General features: G+C 37.3%; 2 long non-coding RNA genes, 1 other non-coding gene and 1 pseudogene across 5 annotated transcripts; 3 read left to right on the top strand and 1 right to left on the bottom strand.

Moving 5' to 3' along the window:
- The first annotated feature begins 8,811 nt into the window (after positions 1-8,811).
- On the top strand, positions 8,812-25,298 carry LOC141379863 (uncharacterized). Of its 3 annotated transcripts, XR_012396777.1 has the most exons (10): positions 8,812-8,942; positions 9,437-9,511; positions 12,267-12,497; positions 16,344-16,555; positions 18,879-19,024; positions 20,108-20,182; positions 21,316-21,355; positions 23,395-23,781; positions 24,519-24,602; positions 25,219-25,298. It is a non-coding gene; the product is annotated as an uncharacterized lncRNA (long non-coding RNA). The 3 variants fall into 3 exon arrangements; XR_012396778.1 differs by lacking the exons at positions 18,879-19,024; positions 20,108-20,182; positions 21,316-21,355; ... (1 more) ...; positions 24,519-24,602; positions 25,219-25,298 and adding an exon at positions 17,614-18,077; XR_012396779.1 differs by lacking the exons at positions 18,879-19,024; positions 20,108-20,182; positions 21,316-21,355; ... (1 more) ...; positions 24,519-24,602; positions 25,219-25,298 and adding an exon at positions 9,829-9,889 and having other exon boundaries at positions 16,344-16,855.
- Positions 9,915-13,960, bottom strand: LOC137488810 (uncharacterized). Its single transcript, XR_011008041.2, has 5 exons — positions 13,855-13,960; positions 13,182-13,259; positions 11,468-12,377; positions 11,290-11,382; positions 9,915-10,103 (listed from the first exon to the last, which is right to left on the bottom strand). It is a non-coding gene; the product is annotated as an uncharacterized lncRNA (long non-coding RNA).
- On the top strand, positions 12,685-12,791 carry LOC137488874 (U6 spliceosomal RNA). The gene has a single exon (XR_011008136.1). It is a non-coding gene; the product is annotated as a U6 spliceosomal RNA (small nuclear RNA).
- LOC137488875 (U6 spliceosomal RNA) lies at positions 21,663-21,762 on the top strand (annotated as a pseudogene).
- Positions 25,299-25,856: the final 558 nt, after the last annotated feature.

Raw genomic sequence — 25,856 nt, 5'->3', positions numbered from 1 at the left:
TTGTGTATAAATAAAACAAATTATATTTATAATGAATGACTTTTTTATTTATTTAACAGATTCTTCTCCTTAGTGTCAATGTAGGGTAAATGACGTCCTTATTTTTGGTTTTATGAGCACACAAAATTATTTTTGTAACCTAATAATATTCAGATTGAATTATTGAAGGAATGGAGTTTTGAGGATATTTTATTTTGACCGTTTCCTATAATGAAGAATGAGAGAGCTCTCAGATTTCATCTAAAATATCTTAGTTTTGTATTCTGAAGATAAAGGAAAGGTCAAGAGTTTTAAAATTACATAACCTACAGTATATTTTAACCCAGCACTAGTCATCTTACCAGGTATGAAGCATTTATTGTGGTTGTGGAAGGACTGCAGGTTTGTGCACCTACGTTGCAGCGGTATACATGGAGTGAGTCCTCTCTTTGTAACACTTCCTGTCTGGGTGTACAGCTGCACTCCAGAGGGGTCTTGGATGCACGGAAGATGGTGCCTTTGCGGGCTCCAGATGACATCTTCTCCTGGGGTGTGTTTTTTAGCAGAGTTGAGCAAAGAAGGACTATTGAGGACAACCGCGGGTTACATTCACAAGCGTGCGCATTATAATGTTTCCGTGTTTTCTGAAAGTTTACCTTGTTTAGATAAGTTTGCAGGTTAAACAAAATGAACTACTCTTTCTTAACACCTGTCAGTCTCATCTTTTATTTGTCCTCTACAGCAATGCACTGTCATATAAGTCTGTTGAATGCATTTGTATGCAACATAAATGTACCTTCATTGGTCAACATTTGATGTAGGTATTAAAAAGTTCATCAAATATGTCTAAATCAAATATCAAATCAAATATGTCCAAATCAACTAAGTTAATCAAGTATACCCAAGACTTAAAGGTAATGTTATGGTTGTTCCATATTATTCTGTATGTTTAAAACCAGCAGATTACACTATATATTTAACATGTCATGAACTTACTGTTATTAAAAAATTTGCTCAATAAAATGTCCTAAGACAAGAATGGGTGTTGTTTTGGTTGATTTGGCCCCCTGGGGTCTGTTCTTCGTACCTCGCTTAAATGATCTAAGATGATTTGGCAGATCCTGGATCTTTTGATATTGATAACTGATCTCTGGGCGAGGCAGTGGCGCAGTAGGTAGTGCTGTCGCCTCACAGCAAAAAGGTCGCTGGTTCAATTGGTGTTTCTGTGTGGAGTTTGCATGTTCTCCCTGCCTTCGTGTGGGTTTCCTCCGGGAGCTCCGGTTTTCCCCCACAGTCCAAAGACTTGGTACAGGTGAATTGGGTAGGCTAAATTGTCCGTAGCGGATGAGTGTGTGTGGATGTTTCCCAAAGATGGGTTGCGGCTGGAAGGGCATCCGTTGCATAAAAACTTGTTGGATAAGTTGGCGGTTCATTCCGCTGTGGCGACCCCGGATTAATAAAGGGACTAAGCCTACAAGAAAATGAGTAAATGAATGAACTGATCTCTGGCTAATTTGGTTCTTCAAACAAATTTGTGAATCAGATTAGAATGTCTGGATGAACTGATCTGAGATCGCTGTGTGTGTTTGTAAAGGACAGATCTATCGATCCTCGAAATAATGATCAGAAATGCAACGATTGGCCGACAGCACAGCAGCGTCAAATCACTGTCATATTAACTGCCAAAACATGTTTATGACTGCATAAATATGTTATTGCTTTTAAAGTCACATATTGTGCATTTCTATTATCATACACAAATTGTACTAAAGCGATCTAAAAAGTTCATATCAATAAGTTTTGTCTTTGCCCCACCAGGTGGCAGTCTTTGTACTTTCATTTCAAGGGGGCAGATAGCTTAAGTTTTATTAATATATAACTTTATTTTATTAATAACTATAACTTTTATATCATTTTTAAAAATTTAGTATTTTCCCAAGTGTATATAACTAATACTGTAAGAAAATATCAGAATTCGGTACATACTTTATGTATTATCTTTGCTTGAACTGAGCCGATCTTATCCTGTTTATATGAATTAAACCTGCTTCCGACCAGGTTTGAGCTAGCAACTCTCAGTTCAGTTTTGAAGAAAGAAACGACCCTTGATCATGTCAAATAACCAAATACAGCTAACTGCGTAATCCACGTACAAAGAACAGACCCCAGGAGAGTGTTTTTTTTAATGCCAAAAATATTAGTAATTTATTAGATACAAACGAAAAATTCGATGACAGAGCTCTGGGTTACATTACCCCAATGCAATACAAAAATTACATTCAAGAGGTTCGCAACTAACATACATTTCCTGACTCCAGCATTTATACACAACAGATATTAACAGGTGGAGTTTTGGTGTAACGTCACTTAGTCATTCTGCAATTCTTTGGCTCTTGTAACACCAGACATACTTCCTCTTTCTGCAACCCTTCTCTGCATACCAGAACTGAACAATTATGTGCATTTTTAATATATTTCACAACTTCTACAAGCATTATGACAACTTGTGACATGTCTAGACTTTGTTTTGAACAGCAGATCTCCCTCTTGTCAGCAAGTTCCTTAAAAAGTATGCAGCACAGTAAAAAAAGGGAAGTGTGTCAGGTCAAGATGTGATCTCATACATAAGAGAAAGAACGATTAATCTGTTGTTAGTCTAAACATTTTCTAATAAAAATTAATTAATAATTCTTTTTTCCTACAACATTAAAATAAACTGTCTTTATTTAAATCTGTGTAAACCGATGCAGTCGGTCTTTGTCTTTTACAACTCTGCAGCATTGATATAACTGGTGTCATGTTTTATAGACAATTGCGTTAACTCAGCTGCTGTAACCTAGAGAAGGGAAGAAAATACTAATGTACCTAATTTTAAAGGGTGGAACTGATAACAGACTTTGGCTAAAATGTTTGTTATTATTTGCAGTAACAACTATCCAAACATGGAAACAGCACATACATAAACATTAGGTACACTGTAAAAAGTTACATGATCAGTAGTACTGACAGCATATGTTTTAGGTCATTTTAACTTACTGAACTAAGTTAATCATGTTCTATCTTAATTTTATAAGTTATGCAAGCTGTTTTAAGTCAGTTTAACATTATATAAGTTCAATAAACAATTGACATTCAATTGTACAGTGTAGTAAAGTATTCATATAGCCTATTTCTAATTTTAAAATATGGAAAGTTGCAATTTACTAGTTTATTTTCTTTACATGGGCATTATGTTGTTTATTTATGTATTAAATAAAATGTTATAAGTGTTAAATTAATGTTTATGTACCTGACTTAACCTTAACAAACAAATCATAATATTACACTGGAATATGATCCACTTACATCACAGAATTTTTACAAATGACAATTTGTGACCCAGTGTGTGAAAACCAGGCCTTATCTAATTCTGAGATAAGGTTTGACTGTAGCCATTCACTTCACTGTGATTTCAGTTGTTGACATTGTTTTACTCAGTTAATATTAAATACATATATTATTATTGTTATTTTCACAGACTGTTCTTTATTTAATGTAGAAAACAGTAAAATTACAACAACAAAATGACTGTCATTACCATGTCTGCTTCGGGAGAGACTTGGGGTACGAAGAGCTGTCTGACTGCTTTGATTTTTGCAAGTTCTGTCATTGCAGGAATTCTGCTCTTCAGAGGCATGTTGTCCCACAGACCGCACGGGCCACAGAGAATGCTCTCCGACAAATCGTGCAGTTAATTTCTAACACTCAGCAGCCAGATATCCATTTTCTCCCACTCTCTGTGGTACTTTTGCAGTCGCTTGTGTTTAAACTCTGAAACTTTAAGACGCGGATTGTTACCTGGAGAAGCATCTTCTGCCATTACTCTCTGTCAAGACTTGACAGACTCTACTTAAGCCTAGTTTACACTACAGGATTTTAAACATCAGCAGATCGCTGTGCTGTTCACACTATATGACTTGACTTTGTGTCTTTTAATCTCTGTGGTGTTCACACTACGCAACACTCTGTGAATGATCCACAAGAGAGTGGTCACACACTACATGATCTGACAACATCTCATTCCCCATCAGCTCATTCAAGCTACCAAACCACAGCCAATGAAAATTTGAGGGAGGAGTCGTCAGAAAAAAGTTGAACACTATTGGCTGCTTGTGTGCTGATGACATCACTGACAGCGTTTCAAGCTTTGGAGAAAGCATTTAAAAACATCGTCAAATCAGCTGATTTATCAGCGGATTAATCACTCATCTGCAAGGTTCCAGTGGATAGATACACAGAGAGTTTTTAATTTTTGTATTTTTATAACTCTTTGAAATAAAACTAACATATTTATAAAACCCTGCCGTTTTCTAACTATCAGTGTATTTCTTTCTGACATTGTTATTTTTTTTATTACAAAACAGTAAAGAACTGAGCATTTCTGCCTTAAATTACCATATTGGTCAAAATGACTGCATGCATGTCTGATACTTTTCACTGTGACTTTAAATATGTGTGCATTTTCTTGCCTGGCAACTTCCTGCTAACATAAACAAAACTTTCTGATGGCAAAAACATCAATTTACTTCAGATATCTTTCAAAACAGCATATTCTGTGCTGTTAAATAGCTCCTGTTTGAAAGTGAAATTGAAAGCCAAGACCTTTAAGTGTTTTAGTATCTTAACTACATATTTATAGGCTGTATTACCAAAAAAATATTTTATTTTTAGGGTAATGGTGTCATTAAATATGATGCCAGACAATCAAAGCTTATTTTAATATCTCAATAATAGCTTTGAATGTAAATATGTTCCAAATGCAGAATGAAGCGAGTGCGTCGATGCCCATTCTGACCAATCACAGATGTTTCTGCTGAGCTCCTGAACACACAGGCATTCAGCCCATGCTGATATGCTCTCTCATTGGCTGCAGCTTGTCACTACATCTGACCACACGTGGGGTTGAGTCAGCCGACTGCTCTGGAATATTTAGCATGCTGAATGTTGGATTTCCGTCTGCGAGGTGTCGGCGACGCGTCAGCGAGCCTCGTTGATGCGTTGCTTAGTAGTTCACACATAAAGAGCGGCGAGCGCCGAGCACCCGCAGATTTCTTCCCGATCACAGCCCGATCTGTCGGCGAGCTCGTTAACTTCCAAATCGGGCTCAAATCAGGCTTAAAATCCATTAGTGTGAACTAGGCATTAGAAGATCTGCCCTCCTCACTGGACAAAGACCAATCAAACTAACGATGACATCATGTATTACCCAATCAAAAGTAGGAAATGAGGCATATTCAGAAAATGCGTGTGGGATGATTTGCACGTAAAAGCTACTTTTAAAAAATTATAAAAATACGGGACAAAACCCGTCCCGTATTGATTCAAAACGGGATGCGCAATTTCATTCTCAAATACGGGACGATTTCATATTTCAAGGGATGGGTGGCAACCCTACCTGCTGCTCCTGATGGAGCTTGTGTTTAAACGGCATTTCATCTCGTTTTATGCTTGAACATTTATTCTTTCATTTTCCTTCGGCTTAGTCTCTTTAATCATCAGGGGTCGCCTCAGCGGAATGAACCGCCAATTTATCCAGCATATGTTTTACACAGCAGATGGCCTTCCAGCTGCAACCCAGTACTGGGAAACATCCATACACACTTAGTTTATTTAATTCACATATAGCGCATGTGTTTGGACTGTGGGGGAAACCGGTGCACACGAAGGAAACCCACACAAACACGAGGAGAACATGCAAACTTCACACAGAAATGCCAACTGGCCCAGCCAGGACTCGAACCAGCGACCTTCTTGCTGTGAGGCGACAGTGCTAACTACAGAGCCATCGTGTCTGATAACTGATTATATTTGAATTAAAAACGATGCTGTAAAAAGAACCTTGTGCAGTTGAAAGTACAGCACATTACTCGTTCACTGGAAATGTATCAGTGGCTGAAAAACACTTTCACATAGCCTGTTAGTTTTCTGTAAACTTTAATGACGTCGTCACAAAACCTACGTCGATGCCAACGCATGAATTTCACATATACACAATAAATATAAAAAAGGAGTATTCGCTTAATGTTACGTCCGTCATGAAATCATACACGCTGTTAAAATGTCACACCTTTACGATCTTTAATCCTCTCAATATTATGCCTCTAGTAAAACAAAATGACAAATAAAGAAAAAAAAATAGGGAAAACGCAGACTTACTCTGTTGTTTCCCCACACGGTCGATGTTGCAGAGCAGTACTGGTTTTTGCAAGTACAGTAAGTTACACATCGAAGCATGAGTATGTTCAAGACAACAGTGACGCACCTGGAGCCAACATGAGGTAAGGAGATTCTCCACCAATAGGAGGCCAGGACACTTGCGCACCAGCCACCAATTTTCCTTTTTAATTGTCAAGAATTCTGTAGTTACACCGTAACTAATAAACTGTAACTGTAAACTGTTTTACAATTGTAATAAAACTGACGGACAATGAAAAATTACTATTTTCAAGATAAAGGAACTACTCTCGCTCTGGCGTCAAGAACCTAGCTGCTGCTGTTCCAGCACCAGGCGGAGTGATATTACGCAGCGCGTGATCACTTTTTACAGCCTATGGTGAGAACGGGCTACTTTTAGCGGGCGCCTTGAAACCATGGAGACGTGCTTTAGAAACCATGGGTTGAAATCGTAGACTCTAAAACAACAAACACACAAGTACAGGGACAGGGGCCTCGTCAGAGAATTGCCAGATGTTACATTAAACTTTGTCTTGTCAACATTTTGAAAATTGTTTGCTTTCATTGAGTTATTGTTTAAAATGTTACTTTTATACTGTAAGAAAATATCAGAGTTCGGTACATACTTTCAGTATTATTATTAATCCTGTTTATATGAAATAAACCTGCTTCCGATCAGGTTTGAGCTACCAGAACTGTTGCTATGACAACAATTCTCAGATCAGTTTTGAAGAACGAAACGATCCTGGATCATGTCAAATCGTCACTAACCAAATCCAGCTAACTGCGTAATCCACGTACGAAGAACAGACCCCTGGTCATTTTGATCTGGTTCGTTTAAACCAGAAAACATTTTTACACCACTAGATATTGTCAAGTGTCTTTTAATGTCCAAACCTTCTAACAGTAATTCATGCCTGAAGTGATTTTAAAATTTAAAAAAAGTGTTTAAAAAAAGTAATTTATTCCTCTGATGGCAAATGACTACAATTTACAATTGCATAATTATTTTATATGAATAGAAAAAAACAGAAATACTGCAAACACTGAAAAATAATAAATGAATTTTAGAATAATAGCATGTTCTGGATGCTTTTGTTATTATTGCAGTTATTAGGATTAAGCAATTTTGCAAAGTTTCAATGATATATTAAATGTCAAGCTTGTGACAATGTAACTCACAACAATAAAATCACACATAAGCAAGAAATTTGTATTATTTTAAAGAAGTTATGAAACTATATATTATAAAATCTTCTCATTTAAAAAATAACGATCACTCATACATCTCTTTCCCCTATCTTCTCCAAAATTCGCTATAGGTCCCGCCCATCAGCCAATCAGAGTGCACGTTTAGTGGAACTCTCGCAAATGGCCAACTACAGGCTACATGACGTGACCAAGTTGGGATACACGCTTTGTGGAACTCGCCTGTCCGGCCAATGAGGAGACTGGAAAAATGGAACCGGTGAGGGAAAATCACGGTTACGTCATGTTTTACATTAATAGATCGGTCTAAGCAAATTGTGATATAAATGGATTACAGAAAAACTTTAGAAAAAGAGAAAATATTTACTTAGTATTTTGATGGTCAAACTGAATATTATTAATTTTCTTATGACATGAAAGTCATTTGGCTTATTTTTTTTATCTAAACAATTTTAATTTGAACACATTCTTTATGTTACATAATTTGATGCACATTTTCATTGTGCAAATATATATATATATATATATATATATATATATATATATATATATATATATATATATATATATATATATATATATATATATATATATATAACAAAACCGTAGGGTGGCGGTAGACTCCCGGGAAAAACAGGAGTGTTGGCAGGGATGTAAACATACTTCAGTGAAACTGAAGGTATCTCTTATATGAGAGAATGTAAAAGTGGCCATGCAATGAGCCGTATCCATTTGGAGGACTGTGGCCATCCAGAACCAGAGAATTACACATTAAATTTGATCTAATCCGTGAAACACACAGCTGCTTTCACTTCTCATACTGACGGAGGGAGCGATTCTGTGAATCTCCGTTATGAACGACTCCTTCTAGCCGACAATATTACAAGTTTCTGGCAGCGCAGCTACTCGTTGTCATATTTCATTTACATTGTTTGCTCATTTTATTCAACAAAACTAGCATAAGCCGAGTGTTTAGTGCGAGGTGCTGCTGCTTTACCTTATGGTGAATGCAGTAAGAGACTGTATTATCATCGTTAACGTTACCCGTTTAGCACAAAAGTTCATAACACACAAAAACGTTAAAAACTAAATCTTACCTATGAAATGTTCTGCCTTTGTGCTTGTTTTATTGGTTTATTGGTTATTATCTTCACGTAATACTGTCTTGACTACTAGTGCGGACACTGGTACACAGCACTGTATAAATATGGCGGCGTTATTGACGCATGCTCAGGGTCAGTATGCGATATCTAGTGTGTATATATATATCTATGTAATATAATCACGACAGCACCATAGACTGGACAGCACCTGTGAGACCGTTCTCGGCCAATAGGAGCCAATGAAACAATTCATCGACCAGCCAATGGGCGGCGGTGATAAAGCAGTGAAACAAATCATCAACCAGCCAATGGACGACAAAGCAGTGAAACAATTCGTCAAGTCGTTGTCTTAAATGAAGAATTATTTAAGCAGCTTCAGTTCAGTTTAAAACTAAGATGCAGCGTCAAATTGTCGGCTGTAAACAAGAGGAACCGCAGGTATGCCCAATACAACACTTAAACACGGCACTGACTTTTTCAATGTGTGCAGTTTGAGATGTTGAACACCGTTTAACAAGATTACGGAGATCATTTATGTAACAAACTAAATGATACTTAGTTTTAAGTAAATCAACAATTTTCAAAAGGTGTAGACTATTGTTGTGCCAGTAGGAAAATATATGTGCCATTATTATAACCCTAATTAAACCTAGTTCTTCAGGCTTGTTTAAGGGTTCACACAAAAATATTTACCATTTAAAATGTATTGTATTTACTCATCTCCTATTGATTTCAAACCTTTAAAAGTTTCTTTCTGTTGAACACAGCAGCGTCAATTCAACAGAATATTTGGAAGAAACCTTAAACCCATTGACTGAGAAACAAATACTGTGGAAGTCAATGGTTACAGGTTTCCAGCTTTCTTTTAAACATCTTTAGTGTTCAACAAAAGAAAGTAATTTTTGGTTGAAATATCCCTTTAAATTCTACAGATAAGCGTGTTGGAGCTGGATTGGCTGCGGCCCTCCAGATACTGAGTTTGATGCCTGTGCATCAGATGGCAACATGTGAGTGTGCTTGAGTTTCATTTAATACCATCAGTGTTTTGAGTCTGCTATTTCTTTGAACACACACACACACACACACACACACACACACACACACACACACACACACACACACAAAGAGAGTTCTATATTAAAATAAAAACAGCAATATAGTGAAATGTAATTAGAGTTCACAATGATAAATTTTACTTTCTAAATATTTGTTAACCCTCTCAGGCTCAAATTAATTTTTAGAAACAGGAAAAATCTGATATTTGGGGAAAATTATCATATGGGGTTGTACAATAGAATCCTGATTTTTAATTTTTTTTTTTTAGATTGACCCTCACATGCAAGGCGTTCTGGGATGTTGCAGTTTTGCAACATTGGCTCACTGTGGTAATTAGACACTGACGACTGTATATGATATGAACAATAACTTTTTATATACAACTTTTCAAACAATGTAACAAATTGCTTTTCAGTGGCAGAACGACAGCATAAACAATATGGGATCCAAATCCAATATTTCAAATCCTCATTGAGTAGGTCATGTTTCCATCTCACTTTGTCATGTGGTACTCCAAGAACCTTTTTTTTGTGTGCGTGTCATCTGGGCCCGGTTTTTCACAAGGTTTAATCCGGATAAAAGTGATCCTTATTTAGTAATCCTGTTTTTGCGATCCGTGATCACGTAATCCAGCTTACTTTTTGAGCCAGTTTTTCAAAGCAACATTGGATTGGATCAATCTGATCCGGATAGGAACTTTTCAGGATCACTAAATCTGGATTACCAGTGCTCAATCACAATGTAGATGGATAGATAGGCCTATGTAAAGAGCAACAAGTAGAATAGCCAGTGTGGGGTAAATATAACTTTATTTTTATTAGAAATGAAAACACACATTTAAAAAAAAAACTATAAAAATCCCACCCCATCCTGTTCCAGCAGTCCGTTTATGTGAGACCTACAACACAAACACTGATGTAAATAAAAAAAAAAAATGTTAATGTCAAAAACTCCACAATAATTTCAGACTTCCTTATCTGATATGGAGAGAGTAGCTTGTCTGAGCAAAGCCTTTAGGAGGTGAATCTCAAATCTGGCCTTGGTTTGCTGCAGTTTGGTCAGAGTCAGTTGTTCCTCGGCCAGATGAAGCTGTGCTTCTGCCCTTTGTCTCTTTTTGCAATTGTTGAAGGTGATTTCAAAAATCAGTGATTGCCATACTTTGCATTTTCTTGGTTATTCTGTAATCATTGCATGCATCACTAATAAATATTCTAAAAACAAAATTATTTTCCATTGTGATGAATATATATCAATTAGTGACAGAATAAAATGTTTTGTTTCTGGTCAATTTTGACAGCTGTTTGCCGTAGGCCTATACTGAAAGCCTAAATATGTTAAAGCCAAAAATCACTATAGCCTGACAGATGAACAAATAAAATTAAAACCTTATGAATAAATAGTATACCTCGTAAGATACTGCATGATCCAAAAATAGTATTATTTAATACATTTTTAAAGTTTTCATTACATTTTGGGCATAAAATCCACACTAAATCCACCCTTCTGATGGGATCAGTTTAATCCAGGTTTTTTGGATCAAATTGATCCAAATCCTACAAAAAAGGTCTGAAAAACCCAAAGTAAAGGTTTGATCCAGATCAAAACCAAGATTAGATTACGTGATCTTATCCGATTAGGTAATCCGTTTTTTCTTTTGAAAAAAACATTTTCAAGATTTGATCCAATCCCTGATCCAAAATCCTAGTGGATTACTTTTGAAAAACCGGGCCCTGGTGAGCAAGTTGGGAAACTGTTTGTAGCTAATTTTACAACCAAGTCCTGCAGTGGTACTTTTGAGTAAAAAAACTCATAAAATATGTATCTGGAGTAATAAGGTAGTTAATTTTAAATTGTTGCAAATCAGCAACGCCTGCCTTATCTGCCATTTATTTCTGTGATTAATAAACCTGGAAAAACATAACTCAGCCACTAGATGGCGGCAACAGAATGTATTGTGTATTATCCAAGTGTTTAATATTCTTGATTATTTTTTCATAAACTCATAATACATTTAAGTTGTTTTTTTTTAGAAAAAATATTACACCTTAACTTTAATTAACTTTATTTTAACACAATCATTCATTGACATTTTATATCAACATAATGTATACATGTTTTGTAGATTTTAAATTGTAATTTACTGATTTGTGATGGCAAACAATTCAGCATTATTACTTCAGTCTTTAGTGTTGGAGGATCTTTCAGAAATCAACTTTATATGTTTATTTATAGCTCAAAAAACATTTATTATCAATGCTGAACATTTTTGAGACAACAAACTTTTTTTCTGATCTCTTTGAGGAATGAAGTTTCAAAGAACAGCATTGGTTTGAAATGTTGTTGTTTTTTTGAAGCCTGATATACAGAGACTCTTGAATGCTTCATTATCAGGATGTCTTGGCTCACCCTGACGTTGGCTTGTCTCTGGGTCCCTTTAGCTCCTTGTTTCGCTTTTACCTTTTAATTGGTGAATGATGGGCCCTATTACACATTGTTGATTATTATTCTACATAACCTGTAGAACCAGTAACCATCCTCAGTTCATTTAAAAAGTTTTTACAGGTCTGTTTGATCTTTTAACATGAGATTTAGTTACTACACTAGTCAAAACAGAGTGCTAAACTCCACGTAAAGCTGGGGGGAATGTTCTTCATGTTTCCAAAGGCTGTTACGAGTTGTGCTTTGCTGTGTTTTGTGATCTTTTAGGCTTCAAGTCTCTCAGCGTTTCTCCAGCCTCGGTCATTCAGTAAGACGAGTTTCCTGCTCTCGGCGTCTTTTGTTCTGGTCATCAAGGAGGGGGGAATGTTCTGCGCATGCCTGTGGGGGAGGGAGAAGGACACGTCACTGAAAACGTCCCTGCATCACACCGAGACACCCAATCACTCAAGCCGAGACCAGATAATTTTGCATATGCTTTACAGTTTGAAAAATACCACGGTAAACCCTCACACAAACTCTGGATTTGAGATCTTTCAGGTTTTATCAGTTTGCAGGTTTATGTCACCATGATATAGGGTCAGACTTGATCTAAGGGAGCTGAATAAGTGGTTTAGTCACTCACCACCTCCCAAAAACATACCCAGAAGTCCCTGGTATATATAGCTCTCCCTCCAGCTCTTGGTTCGTGCTTGCTTCGGCAGCACATATACTAAAATTGGAACGATACAGAGAAGATTAGCATGGCCCCTGCGCAAGGATGACACGCAAATTCGTGAAGCGTTCCTCATTTTTATTGATTATTAGTTATTAATAACTGATTTACAGTCATTATTGATGATTTACAGTATCCGGTGAGGGAAAAACCAAGTCTAGACATGCAGTGCGCACGTCTGCGCGTAGATGGCAGCAGCGCGCCCCCCAGAGCGCCTCGCTGTTCACAGCACAGCTGACGCTCAACTCGGGTTTAAAGAAATAAAAACAACACATAAAGGCTTTCTTTCAAGTTAAAAAACGTCGTAAATGCTCACAGGGATCGTATTTATCATATTAGAACTTCTAAAAGCTGTTTAGGCAACAGCAATGTTCATGACACCGCGAGATCGTCATTTCCATTCACTCAAAGTGACAAATATAGACACAAATTTGATGTGTAAATATAATCCACAATTTAAATGTACTTGCCTCCATTGTGTGTGGTTATTTCATCGCTTGCCAGACAAATGTGCATCGTTTTCCATAGCTCGCGATTTCTCCATTAGGCTGCACGACAAAGTAGAGCAAAAACTGGATTAGAAGTGTCTAAAATATCCACCAACACACAATCAAAGCAATAATAAATGTCATGGCATGGTCTTCCCGAGGTGTGTTGTTAATGTAGTTAAAGTACGCGACACCGAAATCTTACCCTAATCAAAACCGTTCAAAACATTTACAGGCTCAAATATGCTTCAAACGCCCGATTAAAACAGCAGGCGGATCACAAGAGTATTATTATTTTACATATAAAAAGCGCTGTGAGTTTACAGATTAGTTGGTCTCGTTGAAGTCGCCTATTCTACCATGAAGACACTATGCCGAGTTCAGACTGAATGATTTTCAAAGTAACGTTAGTCGTGTCACAGATGTTTTTACACTGCATGACTATCTGGGCTAGCGTTTTGTCGCTGCTTTATTTAACTTTACACTGCATGGATCGGCGACAGGGGCTTTCACATTTTATGAGTTAACAATAGGAAGAATCGACTACAACTTCGTCCAAACTACGTCCCACAGCCAAAAAAACGTAGTATATTTTGTTAACTACATAACGAGAAAGAAACCTTTATTGAGGTAGAAAACGTAAATAATTGCTCACCTGGGTTTAAAGGGAATAAGCAATCTCATCTACTTTCTTTTATAACTTTCTGTATGAAACGTCAAACAGACACGGGTGCTCCATCACTAGTCCATTTCTTGAGTCCAAATAATCCGAAAATGAGCGCTTTTAACTTCTCCCCCAGCCTCCCGCTGGCCTGCAGACACACACACACACACACACACATACGCACGTGGATGCTGCTCTCTCATTGGCTGCAGGCGATCGCCGATGTTATTTTCATTCAAAACTAATTTCACACGGCATGACTTGAATCCGACAGCTCCAGATATTTAGCACACCAAATATCTCACAGGCATCGGCGACTCATCTGCGATTCTCTCAGATTCTCTACTGTGTGATTGTCACTGACGTGCACGAGCACCAATTTGCCTGTGATTTCAGGCATTGCGATTCAAAATCGGGGTTAAAATCCAATAGTATCATGCAGTCTGAAGTCTGCGTAAATGTAAATGAGCAATTCCAGTGTTATGGATGTGACATTTGCAGTAAAGTCTCAATCACAAATTCACATAGAAAGTATAAGTTAAAATTATAATGGGTTCGTACGGGTGCTGGAAATCCTGGAAAAAGCTTGACGTTTAATACAGTGTTTAATACAATGTCCTGTTTAATACAAAATTGTTTAAAGTAGTTGACATGTCAACTTGCTGCAGTAATCAAACCCTCTAATGCCTGCCCCTCTTTAAAGTTCTGGCCCACTGCTCTTGAACGCGAATGGATTGGTCAATATCAGGTGTCAACACCTTAGTCAATGCCTTCCTTCAAATGACAGGGTGCTACAGCCGAGAAAATGTAAAGGTCTGGGTACGAGAGAATGAAAATAACACTTGACAGATTTTGTTTTAGAAACCACCTAAAGTTACAAATAATGGCACATCTTTTTTTTTTTTTTTACCATTTTTGGGTAAGCTATCCTAAAATATTAATGTTCCAAAGTATTCAACAATTTAAATTAAAATGTCACATTGTGTTTTTTTTTTTTTAAACAGCGGAATGAATTTAAATGTGAAAAAGTACACACAGCATATATAGACAGAATTTACCGTGGTTGTTAGGTGCTGGAAAAGCATAAAAATGCACATTGAAAATGCTTGAAAAGTGCTGAAATTTGAAGTAAAAAATGTGTAAGAACCCTGATTATATAGAAACATCTGTTTATATTTTCCAAAACTACTAACCACAGAGTTATAGAATCAGTAAAGAATATCAATCTGCAAACATTTTTTAGATTGTAAATGCGTCGTTTTAACTAAACATGCGTTATGGATGTGACAAAAATAAGTATGCAAGTTTGCAGTTTACAACACACCTGTTTGAAATTCTGTGAATTAAACCGCACAACCCACAAGAAACGATGATATAAAAAAAAATAAGGGTCTGCTCTCTGTACAACAAATATTGCTGATTTTTGTTAGGTTACATTTTTGCATTTGTGAGGAAAAAGCATCGTTATGGCTGTGACCAATGTGAATTTGCCGCTTATGTGACTTTGGTAAATCAAATATAATTGTTTAAAACACTGATAGGGACATTTTGAGTATTTGTAAAGTATTGAAAATACATGATTGCACCAAAAAATATAGAAATGGTTTCATTATTTTAGTAAAAACTATTGTTTTTTTTTTTTTTTTAAGGCAAGGTTGACAGGTTGATAGAATTGCTCATATATGCCACCCACCTGTGGTGTAATTGGTTTGTTTACTGCAATAACTCCTAAGTAAATGCTGAACTATAATCTGTCTTGTCTCTGCAAGTTATTATCTCCGTTGTCGGTTTCAAGGTAATCACACGCTAACCATTCCTGTTAAATTAAAAAGTGATCCTCTCAGTTCTGGTGCTGTTTTGGACAACGTTAAACCTTTCCCAAAGTTGCTTGCACGTTAACTCTCTGGTAAACATTGCATGACAACTCGGGTATAGATGTAAAAATGACAATAAATAGTAGTGATCTTCATTTGAGACAGGGAAGATCCATTTCCAGAAGCATGAAAGTGAAAAGCTGTAGTTTATTTTCTTGACATTTGCTAATATTTAATCCTGGGTGTAATAATTATGATCTTGTTAACAATGTCTATATGTCTGCACCATTTAAAACATGTTGTTATATCATATTTTTCCTCTATATTCTATTTTTGTAACAGTTGTCAATGCCATAAATGTTTTATACAGTTTTTAAATGGTAGCTTTTGGGAATTTTAGGTGAATTGTGGTGTATTCTGCCACGTTTATTTATAGATACAAGTGAGATTTTAATATTTCAACCATTGAGATTGAAAATGTCAGCTCAGTGTGAGCAAGCCTTTAAACAGGAGTTCTAGAAATTGTGCAACAATGTTCTCATTTATTTGTATCTGTCTATTTTGTTTATATTGATAACAATTTCCCTTATCTATATACAAAACAAACAACATGCAGCAGTAGTTTAAGAAAAATGCTAAATTAATTGATCTGTTTTATGTTCCCAGGGGCTGACACTTTCAGCAAAGATACTGTTCGGGAATGGGCATGTTTCTGGGTCACAGCCTGTTCTTTGTCTGCCCTGGAGCCAAGCTGCAGATCTCAAGCCCAATGGAGGAGTTGGTATTAAACATGCTGTGATTCCTGTCCAGATGCATCCTTGCATTTTTTGAGGTTGAGTGCTCATGCTGGATGGACTCTGGATGCTTTGACTGCACAGGTTGGAGAGAAGTTCAGAGCAGCTTAGCTGGTCCACTGCTTTCACTAAGAACACAGTCGTGAAAAAGATTCATTGTTTTCATTGTAACAATAGCAAAGAATTGTTACAGGAATCAGCTGAACGTTGGTCCCACTCGCAAAATATTGTAGTAACCATATGGTTGTCTGCCTTTGTCCTAGTTCACCTCGAAGACTTGTTCTCCTCATGTATCAATTATTTTCCTTGTCTGTTTTGTCAATCCTTACTTCCACCATTCACTGTGCCAGCCTTCCCAGAGGCCTTTGCACAGAAGTAGACAACCCAAAACTAGTTGTGACTAAACTCTTTACTGTTTGGTTGGCCATACTTTTGCCGAAAGGAACGTTTTATTCAGTTATTTTAAGCCTTAATCCAGAGTCAAGCCAGGTGCTGCAGCTGTCTCTGCCAGCTCTTTCTGCTGGGCACCACTTCATTACCTATCGCTGCAACACATTTGTGGGCTCAAACACAAATCCTCAACCCCCCCCCCCCCCCCCCACCCCACCCCCCCCCCCCCCCCCCCCCCCATCATCTTCCAGATCATCATCCAAAGTCCCATCTGCAATATCTGCATCTGCAGCAAAGTACTCAAGTGTTTTACTGGTTTAAGAATGCAAATACTCCACAGCAATATACTCAACTGTAAAAATGTATCAAACAGGTGTTCTAACAACAGATGCAGCTAAGGAACATGTGTACATGCACAACCCATGTATTCACCTTGGCCACTGTAGCATATGTCTTCCTACTAACACCTGAAACAGCATGTGCCTTGTTTAACTAGACCAGCCTTTCCAACTGGTACGCTTGGAAATGCAATGCCCTTGTGTACCTACAAACTAATTCTGAAGTCATCGCTATGACATTTACAAGCAGTGCAAAAGAACACACTGTTTAGTTTTGAGTTATCTTAATATAAACCTGGTCAAAAGTGGTTCAAGTGCAGGTTGGGCAACTACATTTTTATGTGTGGCGTGTGCACAGTGGAACAGAAGCAGAAAGACCCTTTACTTGGTGACCTGTCCTGTCTTTCTGTACAGCTGTACTCCTGGATCATCCTGGATACATTCAATGTGGCACTGGAGGGACAGCCAGGTCTCCTGAATCATCTTGTTGAAGCTTTATTTGACTGGTGTCTGTTACTGCTTTGACTTCTGTGCCCCACAAATGCGGCAGTGTCAACGACTTACATTTTTTTTCTTGCCAGCTGTGTAAATCAATTTGACCAGCCATGTCAGGGATGATAATGAAAGACGGAAGAAAGTTTTGTTCCAGCGGAAGTTTACATTTTGGCTACTTTGTAAGGAGAGATTTCTACTTAAGTATCATACTTAGAGGAAAAATGTGCTTAAAGCCTTATAAAGCTCGGTACTCCGTATTGGCTGATCACTATTGGTAAAATCCTAATCATCCCTAATAACATCCACATTTTTGAATGGAGTGAAAATATGTCTTGTCCTTGATCATTTTTTCATTACACAAATAAATAAGTGGCCAAAACTCACCCTGTGGCTCCACCTCCATGGCTTCATCTTCAGGACACAAAATTGAAAATGTCACTCATAATTATGTTTAAGCATGCAAAGAATTTTATCAGGAATAGATCTAAAAGTGCACTTTGCTGTGGTTTTCTTGAAATGTGAGCTTTGAGTCAGAGCACGAGGGGCCAGACGTGAAGGGTGCGGGACCAGCAGCTGGGATGCAAAAGGTTTTCTTTCCTCTTCAGCTCTAATCTTCTGCTGGTCTTTCTGCGGCATGTACTGTTTTAGGGCATCCATCTTGCTGCCCGTTTTGGTGTTCTGACACCTGATGTACTTCACATAGCTGTCGTCAAGTGTCTTAATCAATAATGCCCAGAACTTCTAACAGTAATTCATGCCTGAAGTGGTTTTAAAATAAATGAAGTGTAAAAAGGTCATTTATTCCTCTGATGGCAAATGACTGCACTTTGTACAATTAACAATTGCATATTTATTCTATATGAATAGAAAAAAACAGAAATACTGCAAACACTGAAAAAGAATAAATGAATTATAGAATAATAGCATATTCTGGATGCTTTTGTTATTATGGAGGTTATAAGGATTAAGCAATTTTGCAAATAGTTTCAATGATATATTAGTTGTCAAGCTTGTGACAATGTAACTCACAACAATAACATCACACATCAGCAAGAAAATTGTATTATTTTAAAGAAGTTATGAAACTATTATAAAACCGTCTCATTTAAAAATAACCGTGAACTGAATGAGAACGATCACTCATGCATCTCTTTACCTTCCATCTTCTCCAAAATTCGCTATAGGTCCCGCCCATCAGCCAATCAGAGTGCACGTTTAGTGGAACCCCCGCAAAGGGCCAACTACAGGCTACATGACGTGACCATGTTGGGATACACGCTTTGTGGAACTTGCCTGTCCGGCCAATGAGGAGACTGGAAAAGTGGAACCGGTGAGGAAAAATCACGGTTACGTCATGATTTACGTTAATAGATCAGTTTCAGCAAATTGTGATATAAATGGAGTATGGAAAAATTTTAGAAACAGAAAAACTATTTACTTAGTATTTTGATGGTCAAACTCTGAATATTATTCATTTCCTAATGAAATGAAAGGCTTGTTTTTTATCTAAACAATTGTAATTTTAATATTTACGTAACATAATTTAATGCACATTCTTCATTGTGTAAATATATATTAAAAAGTAGGTGAGGGTGGTATTACAGGAGTTTTACGGGAGATATAACAAAACTGTAGGATGGACTCCCGGGAAAACGTGTTGGCAGGTATGTAAATATACTGCTTGAAGTGTTGATACCAAACTGAAGGTAACTCTCCTTCAGTGAGTGGCCATGCTGCTAGTGCAATGAGCCGTTTTTCCATTTATGGTAATATAATCACGACAGCACCTGTGAGACCGTTCTCGGCCAATAGGAGCCCATGAAACATTCATCCTCCAGCCAATGGGTGACAAAGCTGTGAAACAAATCATCAACTAACCAATGTGCGGCGGTGACAAAGCTGTGAAACAATTCGTCAAGTCGGTTGTCTTAAATGAAGATTTAAGCAGCTTCAGTTCAGTTTAAAACTAAGATGCAGCGGCACTGACTTTTTCAATGTGTGCAGTTTGAGATGTTGAACACTATTTAACAAGATTACGGAAATCGTTTATTTAACAAACTAAATGATTCTTAGCTTTAAAATCAAAAATTTTCATAAGGTGTAGACTATTGTTATGCAAGTAGGAAAATATATGTGCCATTAATATAACCCTAATTAAACCTAGTTCTTCAGGCTTGTTTAAGGCATGGTTTACACAAGCATGCATTTACCATTTATAATGTGCTGTATTTGCTCATATCCTATTGATTCCAAACCTTTGCTTTCTGTTTAACACTAAATATATTTGGAAGATAACTGAAAAAAAGAAATACAGTGGAAGTCAATGGTTACAGGTTTCCAGCTTTCTTAAATATATTTAGTTTTCAACAAAAGAAAGTAATTTTTGGTTGAAATATCCCTTTAAATTCAACAGATAAGCGTGTTGGAGCTGGGTTGGCTGCGGCCCTCCAGATACTGAGTTTGATGCCTGTGCATCAGATAGCAACATGTGAGTGTGCTTGAGTTTCATTTAATACCATCAGTGTTTTGAGTCTGGTATTTCTTTGAACACATACACCAAGATTGTTTTATATTTCAAAGTTTTATATTAAAATAAAAACCGCAATATAGTGAAATGTAATTAGAGTTCATAATGACAGTTTTCCCAGAGATGGGTTGTGGCTGGAAGGGCATCCGCTGCGTAAAAACTTGCTGGATAAGTTGGCGGTTCATTCTGCTGTGGCAACCCTGGATTAATAAAGGGACTAAGCCAACAAGTAAATGAATGAATGAATGAATGAATAAAGTTTACTTGCTAAATTTTTGTTACTCTGCCATTTATTTCTGTGATTTGTAAACCTGGAAAAAAACATAACTAGTGTCTTGAGTATTATCCTAGTGTTTATATTCTTGAAATTTTTTTCAGAAATTCATAATACATTAAAGTTTTTAATTAAAAAATATTTCACCTTGACTTGAATGAACTTTATTTTAACACAATCATTCATTGATGTTTTATATCATCAATGTATACATGTTTTGTAGATTTGTATTTATTCTTTAATTGTAATTTACTGATTGCTGTGATGGCAAAAAAATCCAGCATCATTACTCCAGTCTTAAGTGTTGCAAGATCTTTCAGAAATAAACTTTATATGCTTATTTATAGCTCAAGAAACATTTATTATCAATGCTGAACATTTTTGAGACAACAAACTTCATTCCTCAAAGAAATTAGAAAAAAGTTTCAAAGAACAGCATTGGTTTGAAATGTTGTTGTTTTTTCGAAGCCTGATATACAGAGACTCTTGAATGCTTCATTATCAGAATGTCTTGGCTCACCCTGACGTTGGCTTGTCTCTGGGTCCCTTTACCTCCTTGTTTCGCTTTTAACTTTTATTCGGTGAATGATGGGCCCTATTACACATTGTTGGTCATTATTCTACATAACCTGTAGAACCAGTAACCCACCTCAGTTCATTTAAAAACTTTTTACAGGTCTGTTTGATCTTTTAACATGAGATTTAGTTACTACACTAGTCAAAACAGAGTGCTAAACTCCACGTAAAGCTGGGGGGAATGTTCTTCATGTTTCCAAAGGCTGTTACGAGTTATGCTTTGCTGTGTTTTGTGATCTTTTAGGCTTCAAGTCTCTCAGCGTTTCTCCAGACTCGGTCATTCAGTAAGATGAGTTTCTTGCTCTCGGCATCTTTTGTTCTGGTCTTCAAGGAGGGGGGAATGTTCTGCGCATGCCTGTGGGGGAGGGAGAAGGACAGGTCACTGAAAACGTCCCTGCATCACACCGAGACACCCAATCACTCAAGCCGAGACCATATCATTTTGCATATGCTTTACAGTTTGAAAATTACCACGGTAATCCCTCACAATCAACTCTCAGACTTGATCTATGGAAGCTGAATTCATGATTTAGTCGCTCACCACCGCTCAAAAACATACCCAGAAGTCCCTGGTGTATATATAGCTCTCCCTCCAGCTTCGGCTGCACATATACTAAAATTGGAACAATACAGAGAAGATTAGCATGGCCCCTCCATGGCTTGACATGGCATGGCTTAACTCCATATAGTTAATGCATGTTAACTGTGTGGAGTTAACATGCAGACTCCACACAGAAACGCCAACTGACACAGCCAAGGCTCGAACCAGTGACCTTCTTGCTGTGAGGCAACAGCACTACCTACTGCATCACTGTGTCACCCTTATGTCATTTATGACATGATAAATGAAAAAAATAATATATAAAATAAATAAAATAATAATATGCCAAATGCATATTAAAAAATCTGTAGACATTTTATAATGACCCGAAAAGAAAACCCACCAAATCCCAGTTTGAGGTAGATATTGGTCATTTTACCTGGTAGGAAGAGGTTAAGGTGGTTGTGAAAGGACTCCAGGAAAGTGGAACCACAAGCACAGCGAAAGACAGGAAGTGTGAGCCCTCCCTTCATAAGGGTTCCTGTCTGTGTGTACAGCTGCACTCCTGGAGGATCTTGGATGCAGGAAACATGCTTACTTTGGGTGCTCCAGATGACAACCGTCCTCTCCTGGTGCACCAAAGGGATGCCCATGGTTTTCCTGGTGTCCTTGAAGGCCTCCAGCATCTCTCCAATAAGCTGTTCAGTCTCCTCCACACCACGTGTGCGACGGCGGCAGTGCCGTGCCAGCTCCGTTGAGGTTAGCCTGTTATTCAACAGCTCATCGGAGAGTCCAGTAATGCCCTGTTTTTGCTCCAGTTCCCTTCTCTTTGCCTCCCTCAGTAAGGGCACATCTCACTGATCCCACACAAAAATGCAGGCTGAGAGCTTTGCCATGAACAGGCTGTAGAGCGGGTGGCTGTCAGTGAGCAGACCAGCAGTGAAGCGACGCATGAAGTGCCACACATCCAGACGAACCACAAGATCTTTCCAGCTGTTGAACATGGCAGCTACTACAGAGGAGCCCAAAGAAGAGCAGCAGTCTCTGTCCACATAGAGAGTTGTGGGGGGGAGGGGAAGCGACTACAGCAGTCTTGTACCTCTTTACCAGGTCTGAGGTCATGGTCAGCAGTCCCTGACCCTCATGTGAGTTGAGCACAGACATGAGGATCTGTCCATGCTCATTGCCCATGTTGGTGACCCAGGCTGCAGTCCTAGCTGCAGCTCCTGCCAGTTTCTTTGCCCCCTTTTGTTGGAAAACAATATATAAATATGAAAAAAAACAAGTATGAAACATATGTGTGCACTTGTGTTTCTAAATAACACACTTTTTTGGTTTAATAAGCTACTTTTTTTTTTTTGTGGAGTCCATCTTTAAAATGGGCCCAAAGACAGGGGTGACTCTGGCTTTGAGCTCCTCATAACGGGAGCGATGTCCTCTGCGTGGACACAGAAAAGCCACTTTGCAGTGGGTACAGGATGCATCTGTGGTGGAGGTATACAGGGCAAGATGATGGTGCCTTTGTATTTCTCACATATGCCAAGGTACTCCATAGACCTTCTCATCCACTCCTACGTATGCAACTCGTATAGCTTGTGATAAAGCATGGAGGAACTGTTGCAGATGGAGCGATCCCACATCAGCATTGCAACCTGCAGATCACAAAAGTGCCTGTAAAAAACAAAAAGAAAAAAAACAAAAGACCCAATAAATGTAAGGTGTTGTTTTTAAAAGATTTGTTCATATACATTTATGAACAATTGTTTTATTACTGACCTGTAGGTAAGGATGGCTAGAAACTTGCTAGCAAGCTTCTTATGACAGTGCTGACACTCCAGATACTCTGTTGCCAGAAAATACCGTCCGTGAAGGTTCAGCACCCACCAGACTGTCTTATAGAGCCCACAAGATATCAGTCAAAAACCTGAACTTTTGCAGTTTGGTACACTGCAGTTCAGCCTGTAGGACCACATCTTGTAGGGCATCCACAAACCCAGCGGCCAGGTGAAGAACACATCAAAAGATGCTGGAGGCTGATGATACAGCAGACGTGGCTGAGGAGGATACCACCTTATCTGCAGCACTGCCCGTTCACCCTTCTGACGAAAGAGAGCACGACCGATCCCCATTCTTGTTGCTCCTTTGGAAGTGCGTTCTTCCTGGGCTCAGGTAGCACAACCTAAACAAAACATTTAAAAAAATATTTTCTGTGTGTTTATACAAAATACGGAAACCGTTTCTAGGTTTTTTGTGTAAGCAAGTATTTTAGAAATACTCGAATGCAACCTGTCAGTGTTTTCAAACTATTATTTTTGATTTACCAAAGTCACACAAATGGCAAAGTTCACATCTGTCACATCCATAACAAAGAGATGTCACATCCATAACAACACTTTTTCCTCAAATGTGAAAATATAAAATAAAATGAGACCAATCATTTTTGTTTTATAGAGAGCTAACTCTAATCCTTTTGATTATCATTGTTTCTTTTGGGTTGTGCAGTTTAATTCACAGAATGTCTACAAAGTATGTTGTTTACTGTAAAAACACAGTTTTTTTTTTCGTCACATCCATAACGCACGTTTATTTTTCACATTTAAAGTACAAAACTTGTTTACAGATATTTTTCTGCTCCCATAACTTTATGGTTGTTTTGGAAACTATAAACAGATCTTTCAATATAATGTTAACATATACTTTCTATGCGAAATTGCGAATTTATGTTTTGGGTTTTTAATGCAAATGTCACATCCATAACTCTTGAATTGCTCATATATGTATATATGTGTGTGTGTATTATATTTGGATAATATATACAAATAATGTATTTTTAAATATTGTCTTCTAGCTGCATTTTTGTAAAGAATTACATTACTGTTTAGCAGTTTCCAAACTTGAACTTGCAGATGTACCCATCTGAAGCACGTTGTGGTAAAAATTACCTCAGGAACTTGACACCTGCCTCAGAACAGCCCTCTGCTCCAAACGAGGTGAGTGGATCAGGGTTGTTGGCAGTGGATGTACTGTAACACATACATAATTTCATCATAATTTAGCAATATTTTTCAATATGAATTTAGAATAAATGTTTTGCATTTTATCTTTTTTTTTTTTTTTTAACAACAAAAAAAGACAACACTCACCCTGTGAGTTCTATCTCCATGGCTGAAGCCAACAGATCTTCATCTGTTGGCTCCGTGGAATCTGAGGGCAGAAAATGACAATGTTATTATAATTAAAGCAAACAAAACATGCCAAAGTGCTCAAATCAGTTCATAAATATCTAGCACAGACAAGACTATTACAATTCTATAGTAGGATTATTATACAAATCTTCAAAGAATGTTGCCTATGATTTAAGTGTTCAGTAGTCAACATTTGAAGTGGATCAAAACATTTCGTCAAAGTTGTCCTAAAACAACACCCATTCTTGTTTTAGGCCAATTTTTAAAAAAGGTTTTTGGTCCACTTCAATTGTTGAAAAATGTAGATCACCATCTGAAACTAGATTACCAAAATGTTCAAGGTTTTTAAAAATAGCGTATTTAGCTTTTAGGAAAAACACTGTTTTCAAATGTGGAAATACATGCATGTGCTTAGTTTCAGCTTTATCTGCTGGAAGGAATGGTGCAGTGAAACTAAAATCTATGCAGAATACGTGAACCAGCAGAGCCACAGGTTTTTTAGTCTTGAATTATTTAATGATTATAAATATTGTAGTGTGAATGGGTTATACATAATTCTGTGAGATAACATGTGCTTTTTAACTTGTATGACTTTTACGACCTTTTTACATTGTAGTTTCGCATATAGGAGCATCCATTTTGAAAAGCATCTAAAATAATGTTTGTGGTCTTATGTTTTGTATGTTGTAAAACGCTTAAAGTTCATAAAAATATCAATCCTTTTTCTACTTTTAACATGAAAATGCCCAAGGAAGCGTCAAAGGTTAAACTTTTTTTAAGTTTTGGTCCACAAACTTTTATAAAGCACTTTGAATTATAAAACACTTTGAAAAAATAACTTTTTTTTAAACAGCTGTAACTTATATTAGTATATTCCTGCGTCCAATATATGACTATGTGAATCATGTGACTATTATTTTTTTTATTCTAATCTGCATATTTAGGATGAAACTATTTTAGTCTTGGACGTTGCATCATAACTCACGTTTCGATGTTTCTGTAGAGTCGAAATGGTGTTCAGTCCTCCACAGTAGAGGGCGACAATTTGAAAATCCCCTT

Source organism: Danio rerio, chromosome 21 (assembly GCF_049306965.1).
Source record: "Danio rerio strain Tuebingen ecotype United States chromosome 21, GRCz12tu, whole genome shotgun sequence".
Taxonomy (NCBI): domain Eukaryota; kingdom Metazoa; phylum Chordata; class Actinopteri; order Cypriniformes; family Danionidae; genus Danio; species Danio rerio.
Note: the sequence above shows the minus strand (reverse complement) of the source record. Positions and strands in the feature narration are given on the sequence as shown.